The sequence below is a fragment of the Thunnus albacares genome, chromosome 6 (assembly GCF_914725855.1).
Source record: "Thunnus albacares chromosome 6, fThuAlb1.1, whole genome shotgun sequence".
In the NCBI taxonomy this organism is placed as follows: domain Eukaryota; kingdom Metazoa; phylum Chordata; class Actinopteri; order Scombriformes; family Scombridae; genus Thunnus; species Thunnus albacares.
Window position 1 is genome coordinate 5,508,125 of NC_058111.1, and position 19,140 is coordinate 5,527,264.

The 19,140-nt window shown below is 41.0% G+C and overlaps 1 protein-coding gene across 1 annotated transcript in view; it reads right to left on the reverse strand.

The window, feature by feature from the left end:
- slc8a2b (solute carrier family 8 member 2b) overlaps positions 1-18,682 on the reverse strand; it is a 180,059-nt gene extending 161,377 nt beyond the window's left edge. Inside the window, exon 1 of the mRNA XM_044353318.1 lies at positions 18,504-18,682. The gene's annotated coding sequence lies outside the window, so the exon portion shown is untranslated. The remainder of the gene's footprint in view (positions 1-18,503) is intronic.
- Between the last annotated feature and the right edge of the window lie 458 nt (positions 18,683-19,140).

Sequence of the window (19,140 nt, forward strand, 5' to 3'; positions counted from 1 at the left end):
AATGCCTGTTGGGAGTTGTTCGGGGTGTATGACTTGCCATCTCAGTAGGTGCTGTGTCTCCCATGTGTAAAGAACCGAGCACAGCAATCTGTTAAACGAGGACTTAGTGTTTGAATTTTCAGATGTAATGTGTTTATCTATAAATGAAACAGATGACAGATAAAGTACATTCGTGTTTTGGTGCAGTTCAAGACATTTTCTGTGTCTGTAAAGTAATAGTCTGCCCCAAATCAACTCAGTATCAAAAACTCAATCCCTACAGACTCCCTAAAGTTAATAGTTTGCTGCCACCAGAGGCTGCGGTCAGCTTGAATTCAACAATTACAATCAATTCCAACTGTGTCAAGATTTCCCTGCGGAGAAAATGTTATCAAAGAGTCCACAGGAATGCCTCAAACCACTTCTGCAACATAACCCACTTCCCTCCCGTTCATGTGTATGTTCCAAACACACATACTTTCAACAAAATGTGGCTATAATGTGGCTAAATACATACAATGCCTTATTCCTCACACAACCCCGTGCGGTGATTTGTGCACTTTACGGCATCACCTCTTGCTCTTCCATTGTTTAGTTTGTCTTTGAGAAGAAGTTTAATACAAAGACATCTGATCATTACCAACATTTACACATTCTCAATCATTATATTTTTTCTTTTGCCCTCAGCTCAGGTGTTAAAACAATGAGGGTGAAAGTAATGATGTGGATGGGTTGGTAGAGCATCCGACTTTCAATTAATGTTTGCCTTTTATAAACCACAATCTTTCCCTAACTTTAAAAAACGATTTTTGAGTTGCCTTTCGTTAACCACCTTATATTTGCCATAACTACTATCTTCACTATGCACACATACTACAGGAAGCAAGAATTGTAAAAACGTTGGCACTGGATATAAAGAAAACTTCGTGAGTGAATGTAATTGTCCATCATAACTATTTTGCACAATTCAGTCCTCATGTTGCTTGAGCACATATGAACAATACATGGATTAAAACATTGCTCTGCTGCTAGTGGCAACACATAAAGGGATACGCCACTGAAACTTTGTCTTTTGTGTAACAAGCCACCTGCAGACTTGAAAGTCGGCTCTGAACAGTTTATATCTCGCTCCTTCGTGGAAGACTTGGGCTGTACATGTTATTCTTGTCTGAATCGAGGGTCTAAAAATAGAAGATGTGTTGTTGCTGTACAGACTGTAAAAGGCCTCTGAGCCGATTTTTTTGATTTGTGATGTCGGGCTACACAAGTAAAAATTGACTTGATTGACTTGACTTGTCTTCAGCTACATCGGATTCCAAAGTCGACCCAGAATCGGAGCAAAAATGTCTCCCAATTAAGGCCTTTCCCCACAGTTGATCCATACAGTATGTTCAGTAGGTGATAGCGAGACACAGGAGTAGCATATATAGCCATGTTGTGGAGGAACTTAAGATTTTCAGCGGAGTATTGATTTAATATACTGCTGTTTTCTAACTCAGACAATCTGGAGACGAACAAAAATAAACAAGATGTACGCTGACAGTCACTTGAAGTGAATTTCAATTCTGCAGACAGAAACCATCTTTAACCTTTAATTTAAATTTGTTTAGCGAAGTTTCAGGAGCAGGACCGCACCTCAACTTCCAGCATTCCTATAAATACCCATCTAACCCTGTCCTCCTCTTTTGCTCTCATATTCTGCGCCCCTTCCCTACCCATCCTATTTCTCTCTTCCTGTTTCTCCCTGATTCTCCTTCTTCTTCCTCCCCTCTGTAGGGTCCTGAAGGGGTCCGTCGTTGCCCGGGTGCTACGGCAGATCCCCTATAAGCTTCCCGACAAAAAATACACATCAGGTCGGCGTTACGTTACAGAAGAGACTCACGTTGTATGGTCCTATATGACTAACTACATCACTAACCACTAATAACTCAATTTCTCCTTGTCTTGATCCCTGAGGAGAGAGAGGAGACACATGAGTGGACACATTTACTGCCTGTCAATCACACGCAGAGGTAAAGTGGAGGTGGTGGTGGTGGTGGTGGTGGTGGGAGGAGGTGGTGGTGGGGGGTTTAAAAGCAGAGTGGCTTATGGGGGGGATGATGTGTGAAGGGAGAGAGGGAAGGAACGGAGGACAGAGGAGGAGGACGACAAGTAAAGGATGATGAGGTAGATAATGAATCTGTCAGTCACACAAAAAAGGATGATGAGTGGGAAGATCTTGGATCACAAGAGAGAGGATATTTACTGATTACTTCGGATAAAGTCTTATTAACATTTTGTCTTTTACTAAAGAGACTAAAAATACAGAGAATGAAGCACAGTAGTTTCTTCATTTAAAAGAAATGTGTCTCTGAAATGTCGTTGTGCTTATTTGAGCTTTTCTGGTTTGCTGATGTGCTTTATGTTGTTCCCGTTACAGAGTGAATGTTTGCGTCGTCGAGCTGCAGGGACTTTCTTGTAGCTTTCATGGCCTCGATAGTTTCAAAGCTTTGTGTTTTGTGCTGATGTGTGTGGTTATATATATGTGATGTTTGTTTTTGATGCTGCAGCTATAGAAGAACTTTTTATTATTATTTGTTTTTCCTTGATATCCATGACTCTAATTTTGTTCTCCTTTATTTTATCCACCCTTTTCTGTCTCTCTCACATGCATTAATTTTGTATCTGTGTAGTGCAATCATCGATGGTACTTATAGAGAAATAAGGAGCGCTTGATTTGATGCAATAGAAGAATAATTGTCATCTAAGAATGAAGAATGTACCTATGGACTATGTTCTAATGTCTTAGTTTTTCATGTAGAAATATCCATAGTTATTAAACAGATGTGATAAGAATTGAGACTTAGGAAGAAGAAGAGGAGTTATAAAATAGTGGGTCATTCAGTGGGCACCTTTCATCTCTAGTGTATCATTAAAGTAACCCTGTAGCACCACTGAGAAGTCCCAAAATCACTGCTCTCTCCAATCCTACAGTCCACTCAGCACTGATCCAACCTACAGCCGCCTACACGAGTGCTCTACAGAGTCCTCCACGCTGCACCGATACTCGTGATTACACCCTCAGATGACAACAGATACTGTAGCACTGACAGGCAGAGGAGTTGAATGTGGGAAAACAGTTTGAGGTTTGAGGGGAAAGGAGATAAAATGATGGGAAAGAGAGAAAAAAAAGTGCAGTTAGGAGAGATGAAAGGAGGGAGAATGATGGCAGAAGATGAGAAGAGAGAGATGAACAGAATGGAGAAGGTGGAAGAGACGAACAAAGGACAGGAGAACTGGAAACGGACTAGTCTGCACTTTTTTTTCCCACCTTAATTGTCACATATCATGCACATTTCCAGGTCTATATTTATACTCTGGGGCTGTACTGGAGTATTTCTGCACGATAAAAACTGCTTACTAGTCTTATACTGGTCCTGGACTGGACAATTAAGTTTTTTCTGGGAGGAACTTTTAGCTGCTGGCTGTTTGACCTGTATTTCCTCATTAATTATGGGGTATTTTTCCTCTTTTTGGGTGGGTGGGGTGGTATGGGTGTGTGTTTCAGCTCAGTATTTTCTCTGTTTCATTTGAACAAGCAGTTACTACTTTGTTTTACTTCCTCTGACAGGTGTACCACGGACCCTTTACATCTCAAGCAAGGGGTGTAGCAATCTTGTTTCATAATACTCTTCCATTTCTACTTAAGTCCTAAGTCCTAAGATCCTAATGTGAGATTTATTTTGATTTCTGGTAATATTAAAGGTCTAGTATATAAGATTTAGTGGCATTTAGTGGGACAGACTTGGCAGAAATGGAATATAATATTTATAAGCATGTTTTAATTAGTGTATAATCACCTGAAAATAAGAATGCTTGTGTTTTTGTTACCTTAGAATGAGCCCTTTATATCTACATAGGGAGCGGGTCCTCTTCCTTTGAGGCCACCTTGTTGCACTGCCATGTTTCTACGGTAGCCTAGAATGGACAAACCAAACACTGGCTCTAGAGAGGGCTTTTTGGGGGGGGGGGTTTGCATTTTTTGCAAGTTTTGCGCCCACTGTCAGTTCTCCTACACACTTGGAAGGGAAGGGGGGGACGGGTATTCAGTTGGTTGCAATTTGCAACCTCACCACTAAATGCCGCTAAATCCTACACACTGGTCCTTTAATTCATTTCCGATAACTTGGTTGATTATTTATGACCCAAATTCTGATGAACCTATGTTTTTTCGTGAAAATTTTTGAATTACTCTCTGAGGATATTTCCGTCAATATTTTTATTGGTGGCAATTTTAATTGCTATTTGGATTAGACAGATCATCCTCTAAAGCTCCTCCAACAATTAATTCTGTTCAAACACTAAATAAACATGGTAAACATTTGGAGAACACAACACCCCAACAAAAAGGAATAATCACTCTACTCACATGTGCACCAGTCATATACTATAAGTGACTGCTTTATAGTGGAGGCTGGTTCAATCTCCAGTATTAGTAACACACTTTATTACAGTATATTGATCTCTGATCATAGTCCCATTACTCTGCAGCTACAGTCCTCCTTATCCTACTACTATCATCACCAGGAGTACATGAACAAAAAGACTCTGCTCTCTGGGAAACACTTAAAGTTCCCATAAGAGGATTTATTATTTCTTTTGAGACCTCAAGGAAAAAAGAAAAATTTAAGAGACTGAAAGAAATTGAACAAGAAATGATTCATATAGAACGAATATATAAGACATCTCTACTACAGTCTGACTATAACAAGATTCTGATTTGTAGTCTATTACTAGAGATGAGAGAAAAACATTTTGAATTAAGTAATAAACCTAAAAAATTACTCTCAAGACAACCTAAAGGTGAGCTGGCAAAAACTGCTATCCATAAAATACAGTCCAAATACTCACTGATCAACAAGATATTAACAGTTGTTTTAAATAATTTTACTCCAGTCTCTATTTCTGCAGCAACAAAGACAGATTACTCTCAGTTCTTTGGTTCCTTACCTTTGCAACATCTAAATGAAAGCAATTAGCGTCTTCTGGAGAGAAGGTTTTCTGTTGCTGAGTTAGTAGAAGCAATTAAGGCATTCCCCATAGGTAGGCTAAATGTCCAGGACCAGATGGGTTTAGAGCTGAGTTCTACCAAGCATTTCATGAGATTTTAACACCTTTCTTACTCAGGATGATAAATGATTCAATTGCGAGGAAAACATTTCCACTTTCTCCTTAGGAGGCAAATGTATGTCTGTTATTGAAAAGGGGAAAGGAGTCCATTAATCTTGCTAATTATAGGCCCATTTCCTTGCTCGGTTTTGATAACTAAATTTTAACAAAGGTATTGGCCACTAAATTAAGTTAGCATATAGCAACAATTATCCACCCAGATCAAGCTGGCTGTATCCCAGGCAGGCTTTCCTTTTTTAATGTGCGTTGCTTGTTTTAATCTGACTGGGGTAAAAACACTCAAGCAGTTGTCATGACATTGGACGCCCAGAAAGTCTTTGATTCTATCGAATGGCTTAATTTATTTGAAACTCTGAGGAGGTTTGGATTTGGGAAGGTTGCTGTGGACTGGATTGAAATGATTTATCACTCTCCTAAATTTACTGTCATAACAAATATCTCAACAGAGCCATTTAGTCCATATCAGGGAGTGAGACGGGGAGATTTCCTGTCTGCTTTGTTATTCAATGTAGCACTAGAACCGCTGGCAATTGGGATAAGAAGTCATCTTCACATCAAGGGTATTCCAGCTGGTTCATCTGAATGTCTTGTTTCACTATATGCAGATGATCTACTTGTTATTTTAATAAATCCTGAAGTGGGTATTCCTTATCTTTTACAATATATTAAGTCATTCAGTAAAATTTCTGGTTACACTATAAATTGGGCTAAAAGCGAACTTATGATTATTGGAGAAAATACCATTTTAGAGGGTTGCCCCATTCAGGTTGTTTAGGATTATATCACATTAGGACTTAAAATCTCAAAATCCTAAACTTTTGGTCAAATTATTTTTTTTTAGAAGATACTGATAAATTAAAACACAGCATAGACTACTGGAGGACTTTGCCCCCATCTATGATTGGCAGAGTAAATGCCATTAAGTTGGTATCTCTACCAAAATCTTTATATCTCTTTCAAAATTTGCTGATATTGATCTCGGCTGACTTTTTTAAAAAGCTAGAGTCAATCATTTTAGAATTTATTCAGGGTTATAAAAAACACAGACTATCAAAAATACATCTATTTAGACCCACTCTGGATGGAGGTCTGGGTTTTCCGGCATGTGAAGATTACTATTGGGCAGCTAATGCTAGGGCACTGGTATACTGGCAATGGGGTTCTCCAGACCATGAATCACTGAATTCTGCCTCCTGTGGCTAAAATTAGAGCTTATGTCCGTAATAAAACCATATGCCTCATTGTCTTCCTTACTTATTACAAATCCTGCACCTGCTATTAAATCAGTAAGTCACAGTTATGTTGTCAGAAACTCCTTGAATATACACCATTTTGTCACAACCACGCCTTTATTCCAGCATTGCCGGACAACAGATTTTCTACATGATGAGTAAAAGTGTCAAATAAGCTTTAAGTACAATCTACCTCACTCTAATTTTTTTTTGTTATATGCATCTTAAGCATTTTGTGAGGGGAAACATCCCCCATTTTGAGTCCACATGTTTTGGAATTGTCTTTCGTCAGAGAGTAAGAAGCTTATCACTAAATTTGTGAATTTCTTTTCTAAGGATTCTATATCTGGCAACGGTATTAAGAGGTCTCGGGAAAGAGAAATCAATTCTGTGTTGCCTCATAAAATATGGAGGACTGCACTCCCCTGTATTCATAGTTGTTCAATAAACAGCAGACACGGGTTAATTCAGTTCAAAGTAATTCACAGTTTTCATTATTCTAACCGTTCTGTGTCTCCAATCTGTGATAAATGTAAATAAAATGAAGGTACATTGTTGTATTTATTTTGTTCCCTAATTCATCCAATTTGGTTTCTTTTTTTTTTCTAGGGTTTACTAGACTCTCTCTCCTGACGGGGACTTTATTGACGGGTATGGTACTGGTAAAAAAAACTTTTTCTCAAAGACTGGAAGACACCAACTCCACGTAGAGAAACTACGATTTAATAATTTAAAAGGTCGACATAAATGGGAAAAATCTTATGATCCCTTTTTGCAACATCTGAACTCAATTTGACCGTATTTGTATTTATATATAGATTAGTTTTTTCTTCTTCTTTTTTTTAATACTCCTATATTTGATGAGCTGTAATCAACAGTTACATATGGATGATTTGCACTGTTATGTGCTGACATGTGGTTAATATGGACTTTTCTTACTTATATCTTGTATCGCTCTCCCCTGGTGTGTGTGTGAGGGTATTGATTTTTGTGTGGTTTATATGTTGATATGAATAATGTTTCAATGAAAATAATGCTAAATAAAAATACTGGTCCCTCAGTTCAGCCTCTGTCATTTAACTCTCGTCTCTTTAAGGCTCTTGGAAGCTTAATCACGGTCGACATCTGGCAGCTCAGGAGGCTACGTCAACAAACAGTAACAGCAGGATTTCTCTTCTGTTTCTCATTCTTTACTCGAAATGGAAACTTCTTAAATACATCCAGACATGTTCGAGCTGAAATCTGATCCGAAATATGCAAGTGGACAACGTGAACAACCTGTGGAACAACCTTTGCAACAAAGGCTACAGAATGGACATCTGTTTGTGGGCCTGTGCAAACAATCTGATGTCATCACGAGGAGGAAGTAGAGGTAACTTTGCAAATGAAGCGTTCAGAGCAGGTTGAAGCCCTGACCTTTGACTTGTAAGCAGCATTTTTACATACGTGCACCTTAAGTTTTGGATGTTTAACCATGTTTGACACAGATATAACTCTATAAAAATAACAGAATACCACAAAAAGCATGTTTTGTCCCCTTTAAAGGACAAAGCACTGAGTAATTTTGCCTCTCATTCACCCATCAACACACACAAACACACACCAATGGTCTAGCCTGGGGTCTTGTTCAAGGACACTTCAACACATGGACAGGAGGAGCTGTGGACTGATCCGCCAATCTGCCATCCCATACAAGAGGAGAAAAACAAACATGCAAGAAGGAGTAAATAAATGATAAGAAAATAGGAGGACAGAGAGAGAGAGGAGAGTGGTGGATGGGGAATGGGCGAGAGAAAAAAGAGATGAAGGATAAAAGTAAAGGAGGAAAAAAGAATAGGATGACAAATGAGTTGATAAAAGATGAGAAAAAGTCATTTTATGGATGGAACCGAAGTGAGAGAGTAGAAAATGAACAATAGGCAGTAAAAAGAGAAAAGGACGAGAAGAAGAAAAATGAAGATTGTTTACTGAAACTGGAGGGAAAGACAAATGAAAAACAGAGAATTGGGAACAAAGAACATCCAAAAACAGAGAAAACAAATTTGGAGGATGACAGGGAAGCAAATGAATGAGAGATAAAAGTATGGGCAGTAATAGGGAAGCGTGATACGGGAGGTGGATTAATATCAAAAATAGAAGAGAGGCTGTGAAGATGGAAGCAGGATATAAAAGAACAGATAGAAGGAGCGGTCCTAAAATGCCCTGCAGTTGATTCTCATGTTAGCTGTAAACTCCCCTGCAGCAGTCTCATTCCCACAGGAATCCTAATGCCAGGGCAGGCCTCTGAGCCTTTAATAGGCAATCACTGAGTGGAGACAGAACGTACTGTACACACACACACACACACACACACAAACACACACACAAACACACACACACACAAACACGCTAATGAACGATCCCTCAAGCGTGGGGAAAAACAGGCAGACTGACGCACAATCACTCAGTTGAGGTCAGAGGAAGTAAAAGAAGTGACAAATGAACCAAATTCAGTTCATTTGGATTGAATTGCTGTAATTATTGGATTTACTCACAGCAAATCATAACAGCTCTGTGCACATTTATTCTACCATGGACGTCTAAACAACATTTCATTTTTAAAAGTTTAGTTTAAACTAGATGTCTAGATGACCACAGACTTTTCCACTTTTAAGTTTTACAAATATTAAATCATAATAGATAAAAATTCAACCTATAACGAGTAAGAACTGACCTTGTTTGCAGTTTGAGGTTTACAGACATCTCTTTAATAATGGCAGGCTATGGGGAATCTTTTTGTTGCAGTACCGTGTTTGACCACTGAGGCGAATTGGCAGCCAGGCTGATGCGTTATGCTGTATCCAGCTCTCCTAAAAGGAGCCCTGTGGAGTTTTCTTGTAAACAAACAAAAGTCATGTTGACATTTACTCACTAAAACTCATTATGTGTGTCCTTGTGAGCTAACAAACGTGGTGAATCCATTTCCTTCCTCATGACACATTTGCAAAGCTGATTTTTTTTTACAGCCACCTGTAGATCAGTGGAATAGTGTGAAGACTGTGTATCATGTCACAAGCGACACAGATTCCCAACTGGAAATCAAACCAGGAATGTCCCAACCACTGGACTAACTGGACGTCCCAAGAAAAATAAACTTTTAAAAGCACATGAACACACACAAACTAAAGTACAGATTACATAAACAGAGAAGTTTGAGCCCGTAAGACTCATAGTGGAACCGGCATCTGTAGATGGAATAAAACAAGTCGTAGCCATGCATATGACACTATAATCCTCATTCATATTAATGAGACTGAGGCTGGAGAGAGGGATGAGAGCAGGAGGGAAGAGAAGATGTGGATGAGTGAGGTCACATATATAAGTAATATTGTAGAGGAAAGGTTAAGCAAAAGGGTAACAAGTTAATTCAATGCAAATTAAAGGAAATTAGAAATAAACATAGGAGAGCAGCCACAGGGAGAGGGTCGGCCGGGGTGAAGTGTAAAGGTGAAAGATGGACAGGAAGAAGCTTTTTAAGTGGTGGAGAGACACTGGTTGGGTGGCAGGAGAGTGAGAGGAATATTATATGAGTGGAAATATGTCACAATTACTCTGGTGGTGTAACCTTGTCGCACAGATAACAAGCTCAGTTCAGCTCAACCCCCATCACTGGTGTAAAAGTTGACAATAAAACAACAGATAAAATCCATTTCTCCATAGGATGACTGTGTGTGTGTGAGTGTGTTTCCTTGTCTCTACAACAGACAGTGTCAAACCTATCTGATAATAAGAGAGCGTGATTTCATTATTTCATTGCAGGAGAACTAAGGAGCTGTCTCTCAGCAGGCAACCACTGCAGCAGTTATTCTCTTCCCAACCCTCCCACTGTACGATACGCACACACACACACACACACACACACACACTCACACTGCCTGTAGTCAGCTTATCAATGATACATGCATGCAGCCCTCCGTCCTCGCGTGTCTGTCTGAAGAATCTGTCGCACTCTCTCTGCTGTAGTTCACCAGGAATCGGCCTGTTTAACTGCCATCTTTGTGATTTCCTGTTTCTCTTTTAGGTAAAAAAAACCCAAAAAACTGCAAGATTTCAAGTGAATCAGCTTGAAAACAAAAGTCACAAGTAGCTAATCAGTTTTAGCAGCGCGTCATCCTGCCAGATTAGAGACGTCGGTGGTGCAAGAGCTGAACTGTAGACCTGTAGACCTGATTTTTTTCAATACAATCTATTTTTTTCTGCAAGAGCCATTCGGTAATTACCTCTCTACAGCTCTCATTGTTTCTGGCAGAGTCCGCCTTGCCCACATTTTAAATTGCCTATTTACATACATGAAATGATGCATGCATGCACTCCGCTATTCTAACCGCATCTCATTGATAGAAGCCTTCCTGTTTACCAATCTCTCCCTACAGCCACATCAGAGCTGCTTAAGTTACTGCTAATGCAAACCCAACATTTCCTACTGCTCCTAATTCACATTTACGGCATGCAACTGTCAAACTATAGGGTGGATTTTATTGGGAAGCAGCCACAGGAGATGCAGTGTATTGCAAAGGTTGGTGATCAACAAAAACACATCTACAAAAAAAAAAAAAAAGTCTTTATCTGTGATTCCTGTTAGTGGATGAGCTTCAGTTTTTATGGAACGGAGTAATGGAAGGACATTCACAACGAGCTGTTAGGTGAAAAGCTGCAGGCCTCCAACTTGTCATCAAACAAGGTTTTTCCATTGTGGCGGGTGCAGTCACGTCGAGCCGTGTCGTGAACAGCCGTGAGCGGTTCGAGCTGTTCTCGCACGCTACGAGTTTGTTTTTTCCATTGCGAGCGCGGCGAGGTTAAAGAAACTGTTGACCTTGATGACATGTCGGAGGTGTACTGGTTTTCTGTCGGATGCATTGGTGTTCCTGGTTTTCGGTTTTCTGTCTCAATGAATTGACTAAATGCTGTCCTGTCGATGAGATTATTGATTATTGCAGCTGTTCTGATAACCTTTGCATCTCTCAAACCTTCTGTTTGTCTCTCAGGCATCTCTTGCTGGACCAGCACCCAATCCTGGAACCGCTCTACTTCTCTGGCTGTCGATGGCATTTCCAGAGTTGTTGGGTCTGGTTCCTCATCTTCCTCACCTCACGTCTCTCTCTCTCTCTGAATGATGTCTTTATCCTTCTCTCTCTCTTGTGTGAATAATGTCTTTTCTTGTCTCTTCTCCTCTGTGTATGTGAATGGTGTGATGTGACTCTCCCCTGTGTGCATCTGTAGTCTATCCTCCTCCTCTCAGGTCTCCATGGTGATGGATGTGTGTGTGACTCAGGTCCTATTCTGTTCTGGTGGCACCTGGAAGCTGCACAGCGTCCTCTTCATCACCTTCTTCATATATATATATATATATGTTATAAATCCATTATAATTTTGATATCTTGTTCCGTGCTGTATTTCTGTCATTTGTCTTTCTTGTTCTACAACATCTATTGCACGTCTGTCCGTCCTGGGAGAGGGATCGCTCCTCTGTTGCTCTCCCGGATGTCCCCCCCCCCCCCCCCCCCCCTCAAGGACAGAGGATGTTTTATCGCTGTACAGACTATAAAGTTCACTGAGGCAAATTTGTGATTTGTGATATTGGGCTATACAAATAAAACATAAAAAATGGACTGGTGTACTGAGAATGCAGTAATATCTTGTTGTCTGCAGCTCTCCATCTTACATCTCACTATGGCTGTTCCTGCTTGTACTATTTCTCCCTGCAATATTTTACAAAACTGCTCTGCTGACCAAACGGTGCCAAATATCTCTCCAAGCATCTGAAAGTATAACGCAGGAGAGACTGAACTCGAACAAAAAAACCACAAATCTCCTGTTAGAAGCTACAAGAGTACTGAGAGCTAAACAAAGCTTTCTCTCTGGTTTCTAGCTAAAGGTGTTGAGTCATGCAAGACGCGAGCTTGTTCGAGGTCGTCACAGGTTGTCCACAGTCGGCTCTGCTCGCTGTGATGCTGCTGCTAAAGCGGACCAACGTGGCCTGTGGATATACGGCAAAAGTAAACAACTGCTTTTGACTGTGCTATGCTGTTGTGTGGACTACTGTGTTCCCACTGTGCTGCAGCATGAGATCAGATCCTAGTTGCTCAATATACTTCTTTCTTTGTAAAAAAAAACAATGTGATGTAATGTCTGCGTGTACTTCTGTTTGAACACTTGTTTCTCTTAAATTGCCTCTTGAGGGATGAATAAAGTCTTTTGAATTGAATTGAATGAACCCTTTAAACCCAGTTTGTTTAGCTGTGTTGTAAACAGATACTAAAGCTGTTTTTCTCTTGTATTTGTGTTTAGCAGCTCAAGGTGTGTTACCTGCCTTCGGTGGTCGATACATATGTGATTTCAAATGTAACTCTGGGAGACAAAGAAGTAAAACGCACTCACCATCGACACCAGAAGACACAGGTGTCGTCTGAAAACTTAAGATTTATAACTTTAAGTCACGACTTCTGCGAGACTTTGCTTACTTGAGACTTAACCCTCTAGAGAAGGAGAAAAATATTTATGTCTCAAGCCAAAGATATTGGCTTTAAAGGAAAACCTTTTCAACCTTCCCAGATCAATAAAAGATAGATGATACGCCAACAGGCAGGTCTTGCATAACCACACAGCTGGAATATTTAATTATTAGGTTTCTGCATCGAAAGCATTTGCATTAGTTTTCAGTTTGCTGGTGATGAACTGTGACTTGATGACGGCTTGAACGTAGACTAAAGACTTGAGACTTGACGAGGCCCAGTGGGGGTCTGAACACGTCTGATTCCTCACACTTGTATCTTCTTCTTAATGTTTATACCAGGTGTGAACACGTGAAGAAATACCTGAATTTGAGAAGCTTTTTTGTGATGCTGCCAGATGTCTACATATTTGTCCATGAGCCCTTGCATTGTTGGGTTCCTAACATAAACTGGTTTGGGTTCATTATTATTCCTATCAAGCAGACTTTTCAGTGCAGTGATTTCTGTTTTTTTTCACAGTTTTCCTATTAAACTAAAGGACTAAAAGCTTAATGCATGAAACGAAAGATTCTCTCTTCTGTCCTTCTGTCTGTCCTGTATGACAGGTTTTTTGGCCGGCTTTCTGTTCCTGTAATCCTTCATAAATCTCCTCTGTTTATCTAATCTCTAGCTTTTGTTTTCTGTCTTCCTGTCTCACAGTCCTTCTCCTGGATCTTACTGGACATCGGTGCTCCAGAGGCTCCGTCTGTCTGTTCTGTCCTGAAGTTAATCTCCCTGTTTTCTTGTCATCCAAGATGAAATTGGAGTTGTAGGGATAGCAAAAAGCCTGTTTGCACATTTATTTGCTCATTTGTTTGCCACTCGCCAATAACTCACATAACACTGAACCAATTTTAGCCAATCATGGGGGAGCAACACATGTCACTGCAGCGCTTGCCATTTTCAGATTTTACAGTTAAACCCTACAAAATAACAGCTCTTCAGACTCCAGCAAATGTCAGCCAGTCAGTCTGTCTGCCTAAAATAATCAATCCCCCTGTCTCCGTTTATATGAGCCAGTGTAACAACCTCCACTCAGACACAAATAATTTTACCCTGCACCAATCAGCCAGATCATTTGTGTAATTAAAAACTGTGAAAAGAAGCAGTGGATGAGAGGCTAGAAGTACGGGAACAACCCTGTATGTTTCCCTAGAGAGCAATCAGACGGAGGAGACGGAGGAGACGGAGGAGACGGAGGAGGGATGAAGGAGGAGTTAGAAGACAGGAGATAGATGGATAATGAGGTGTTGAGACAAAAGAGGATAGAGAGGATGATGGTTACTTTGATAAAGGAGATAAAAGTTTCTTTTTTATTTCTTTGGTATCTTGCTGTTTGTGAGTTCTTTCTGTCGTTGTCGACAAATCGGAAATCCCTCTAGAAAAGGTTCTGCTTGAAGTAATCTGTGGATTTTTTATGCCTCCACTGAAGAGGTAATGTGTTTGTACCCTACTTGTTTGTTAGTTACCAGAATATTTTAAAAACCTTAACAGGGTTTCCTGAAATTTGGTTGAAAATGAGGGTATGGACCAAGAAACCAAGGTTTGGTTTAAGTACAAAGGTTTCAGATCAATTGTGGTCATGATTAAACAAATAATTACTTTGTTAAAAGTTGGTAATTGTCGGTAGAAAAAAAACGGGATAGAGTCACACTCTTACTGGTCCCAAATGTCCACCTCAACCTCCTCCCTAACAGGTTTCACAACAGTATAACGAAACGCTATTTCCATTTGTTTCTGTGACATAAAAGTCACAGCTGAGAGATTCTGTAGTGCTGTGTTGGACATTTTCACAATTTTGTCATGACTTACTGCATTTATTCTAATAAAAAATATCTGGCACCCCTGTAATAGCCAACCATGGCTAAAGCTCGGGTGGTTAAAACAGGAAACGCCATAACACATTCCACCGTCGCCTGAACAGGACGAACCTGATCTCCCCCCAACACCCTTCCAAGACAGGTCACTGTGGCCATTTAGACAGGTTCACAGTCAAACCTCCAGATGCTCCAGATGTTCAAACCATGACTCAGGACAGACAACCAAGTGACAGACCAGCAAGAACGACATTCACCAAACGCTGAAAAGTGACCGGTGCATTACGCACGCCAAAGGCCATAACCGTGTATCGTAGAAAGTCATCATGCATAACAAACGCAGAGATCTTCTTCTCTCGCTCAGTCAATGGGACTTGCCACATGTGTCACATGTATCCATGATTGTCTATCCTTATGCATATTTTGATTCAAATTATATATACTGAACATTCTCTGTAAAAACACATTTAGATTTGACAGTTTTTAAAGTTTTTTTGTCCCCATCTTTGGTGCCTCACATTCTTGGCAGGTGTTTTTGGACAGCACATCCCAGAAATCATGTTTCAGCCCAACAGTGTTTATAGTTTTTTTTTTTATCTTTTTCTTTGAATTTCTAATTGATGAGTTCCTATGAGTGTCATTCTTTTCTCTGTCCATATCTCTGTTCATGCAAACCTCACAGTTCCTTCTTCTGCTTGTTGTAAACACTTAATGTGTTTCAAACAATGATTGGAAAATGTGTCAGGATGTGGTTTTCCTGCTAAATCACAAGAGCAGAGAAAGAAATATTTCATTCTATGAAAATGTTGCAGATTACCACTTTAACAGCCAAGTCGGAGAGTAAATTAGTTATGTTACAGGCCTTCTGCTCCACCAGAGCTGCTTAGGAACCAACAGTGGAAGGCTGTGGGTTGTGCTGGAGCTTTTCCCAAGTGTGATTTGTAAATGTATGATTGTGAGGTGGGGCGGTGATGAAAGCGCAGCGTATCATCCCTTGGGTAAATAAAGGTTAAAAGATGCAGAAAACAGGGGAACATATGCCTCCATGTGTGTGTAAGTGGCTCGGGAAAAAGAGAATCTGCTAAGTGTCTTATAGCCGTGAAATGTAACACAGTGTAGAAAAGAAGAAAAAAAAAAAAACGTAGAGGATGTTAGGATGGGAGGAGATCCCGAAGGAGCGGGGAGAAAAGGATGAGAAGGGAGGGGCGAGGACAGAGAAGATGGGAGGAAGCAAGAGTGAAAGATAGAGATAAAGAGAGAGAGAGAGAGAGAGCTGGGAGATAATGGAGGAGAGGATGAGGGAGAGACGGAGAGAAGGAGATGGAGAGAGGAGGGAGCGGGCGTTAATGAATAATCCATCAGCCAATTTAAAAGGTAAAGCAGCACTTGGATATTGCTCAGAAGCTAAACATGTTGGTGGAGTTGTACAAAGATAAGCAAATATCAAACATCAAAAGGATAGAAAGGCAAAAAAGTCTGTTCATTACTGTGATCAAATCTGAGGAGCCATACAAGAAGAACACAGCGTACACCCTGAGTTGAGGTTGACAATAACACGGCTCTAATTACTCATAAAACAAGGACAAATGATGTGTCTGCTGCAGCCTTATTGTAAACATGCTGCATCGCTACAACATCCTACAGCCTTTTTTTTTTATTAAGGGTGGAGGGAGGGCCTCGTAGACACGGAGATGGATGGAGGAAGGGCTGGGCTGAAGGCTGGTGCAGGGAAAACAAGGGAAGCCCCAGAAAAACTGCAGAGACGAGGGAAGAGAGAGCGAGGGAGAGGAAAAGCCCAGGGAAGCCCTGCTGCAGCCGCTGTGGACTGGAGGAGGATCCCCCACTTCTCTTCTTTCCTTCCTTCTTTCTCTCCAGCCTGCGTGCTGCAGCACGGCTGTTGTAACAGACTCCTTCATTAGAACTCAAGACAGACTGAATGCATAAAACTGTTTTACATTTATAAGCAAGTGATGTGCATCCCCTCTCTGTGCCCAGAAGATCTGCCTCAAGGCTGAAATCACATGAATGAAGACATACAGTAGCCTGCATGAACACCTTGCACAATGTGATATTAATTATTGCTGAGCTGACCCATTATTTCAGAAATCCTGCAGAATAAGATGCAATATTTCCTGTAAATGCATTTATGGAACTGATCGTTTTGTGCAGCCTGAAGTATTTCCTTCATGCACATTCCCCATAACACAATACCTTTTTTTTACTATCCACAACACCGTTACGCAACATTGATGAACAGTGGCTGCAACCCCCCCCCCCCCCGACCCCAAAGAGGTTTTAAAGCACAAGTCGTTCAGTCAGTTAAAGCATTAAAATATGTCATTGAGTAGCTACTGTAGGAGGGGGGTGGGGGGGAGGTGATCCCGGCATAATGAATCCCTAATTGGGCGACGTTAAGGTGGAGAAACATCGTCCATCCCACCCAAAAGCCCTGCCCGGACGCGTCAATCTGCTGCGTCAAGTTGGACAGAAAAAGACAAGAGGAAGTCTGTAAATTAGCGAAGCAGCCTTCAAGATAAAAGATAAAAATAAAAAATATTTTGAAGGGGAAAAAATGTTTTAAAAATGTGTTAGATGTGGAGATCAGCGCTAGATTTAAACATGATCGAGATGGAAATTGTGCATTCTGGTTTTAAAATTATTATTATCCTCTAACATTATTTGACAGGAATGAGAACAAATGTACGCAACAACCATCTAAAACAAGAGCACACATTTTTAATTTTTTTATCTTTAATTTTTACAACAGTTGTAGTTTGGTTACAGTCAGTCTATGAAGCGCGCGCAGCTCAGCGGTCTCACATCAGTTCAGCTGTTTGCTTTTATTGTGAAAGCTCAACCAGAAGTCGTTCGTCTCCCTCTGCTGACTTGACGCTGATCTCCGCAGCCGAGAGGCGCAATAACATCAGAGAAAATCACAACAACCTCACGCGATCTCATCAATGAAACAACAGAGCAAAAACGCAGCCTACAGTTACGATTTCTCATCAGCGGAAGTCACGCGCGAAACGTAGATTTGATTAAAACCAGAGCGAGACAGCAGCAGATATGTTTGATTAACTTTTTTTTTTCTCTGTGCTTTAATACAGGCAGTGTCAGCACAATTGTCAGAGTTGTTGATCCTTGCGCTTGAAAACCTACTCTACACACTCCCAGCGCTGCCAGGCTGGGAGTGTGTAGTGGCTGGGAGTCCCCCTCCTCCCCAGTAACGCTCATTAAACTGGGGGAAGAACTTTGCATGCAAGCGTTGGGTAAAGGGGGGGGGGGGGCTTAATGTAGTCTGTGTGCATCTCACAAAACCCCCGCAACATCCTTAGCATTTCACTCACGCTGCTAAAAAAAAAAAAACTTCAGGGGGAATGTAGGACACAGAGATGCTTCAGGGTTGGACCAGCAAACATGATACTGATGATGTCGAGCGTAAATATGTCAAATTCATTTCAAAGATTATGATAATTGCCTGTCAAAACTGATAATCCTTTGGCACGTCTTTATGGTAAAATACACTGGATCGCTTATGATATATAATTTACCCATATACAGGCGCCAACAACACTTCCAGGGAGACGTTTTTGGCACCGGAGAGCTGCTCCACATGGTCGTAGACAGCCACAATCAGCAAGCCAGTGATGCCCGCATGGAGCTATGCAAGCACACATGAGCAAGTGCAAACCACAAACACGCATAAAAAATAAATAAAAAACCCCCGCACATACTGTACACAAACAGAGCAGAACTGTAAGAGAACTGTTTCTTACCTTTTATTCTAGTACCAGCCCGCACTCGAAGCAATAAGCATAGTATCTGATGTTAGTATGAAAGACTGGAGAGAGAAAACTGTCCTCGGTACTGCGCTCCGCCGCTGCTCGACTCTCTCCGTTTATCTCTCCCTCTCTCTCTCACACACACTCAACAAACTGCACACATACATACACACACACACTCACACACATACTCGCGCTCCCCCCCCTCCTCCCTCCCCGCGGTCCCTCATCACACACACACACACACACACACATCACACACAGCGCGCAGCCGGGCGGGGTGCAGAGGAGCGTGGTTTGTCCACGGGGACGCGGATGGATGAGGAGCAGGGTAATGCGCGTCGGAGAGGAGAGAGGAGAAGAGGAGAGAAGAGGAGAGGCCAATGACAGATGCCATGAGGAGACAAAAGGGAGAAGAGGGCAGGAAAGGGAAGGAAGAACAGAAGGAGACAGGAGGAAAGGAAAGATGTAGAAGAGAGGAGGGGAGAAAAAGTAATAAAATGAGAGAAGCTATAAATTTAGAGGAGAGATGAAGAAAGGAAGGAGATAAAAAGAGAGAATTCAAGGAAAAGGGAAAAAAGCAAAGTAGGATAGGACAAGAAAGAGGAGAGATGAAAGGAGGAGGGATGGA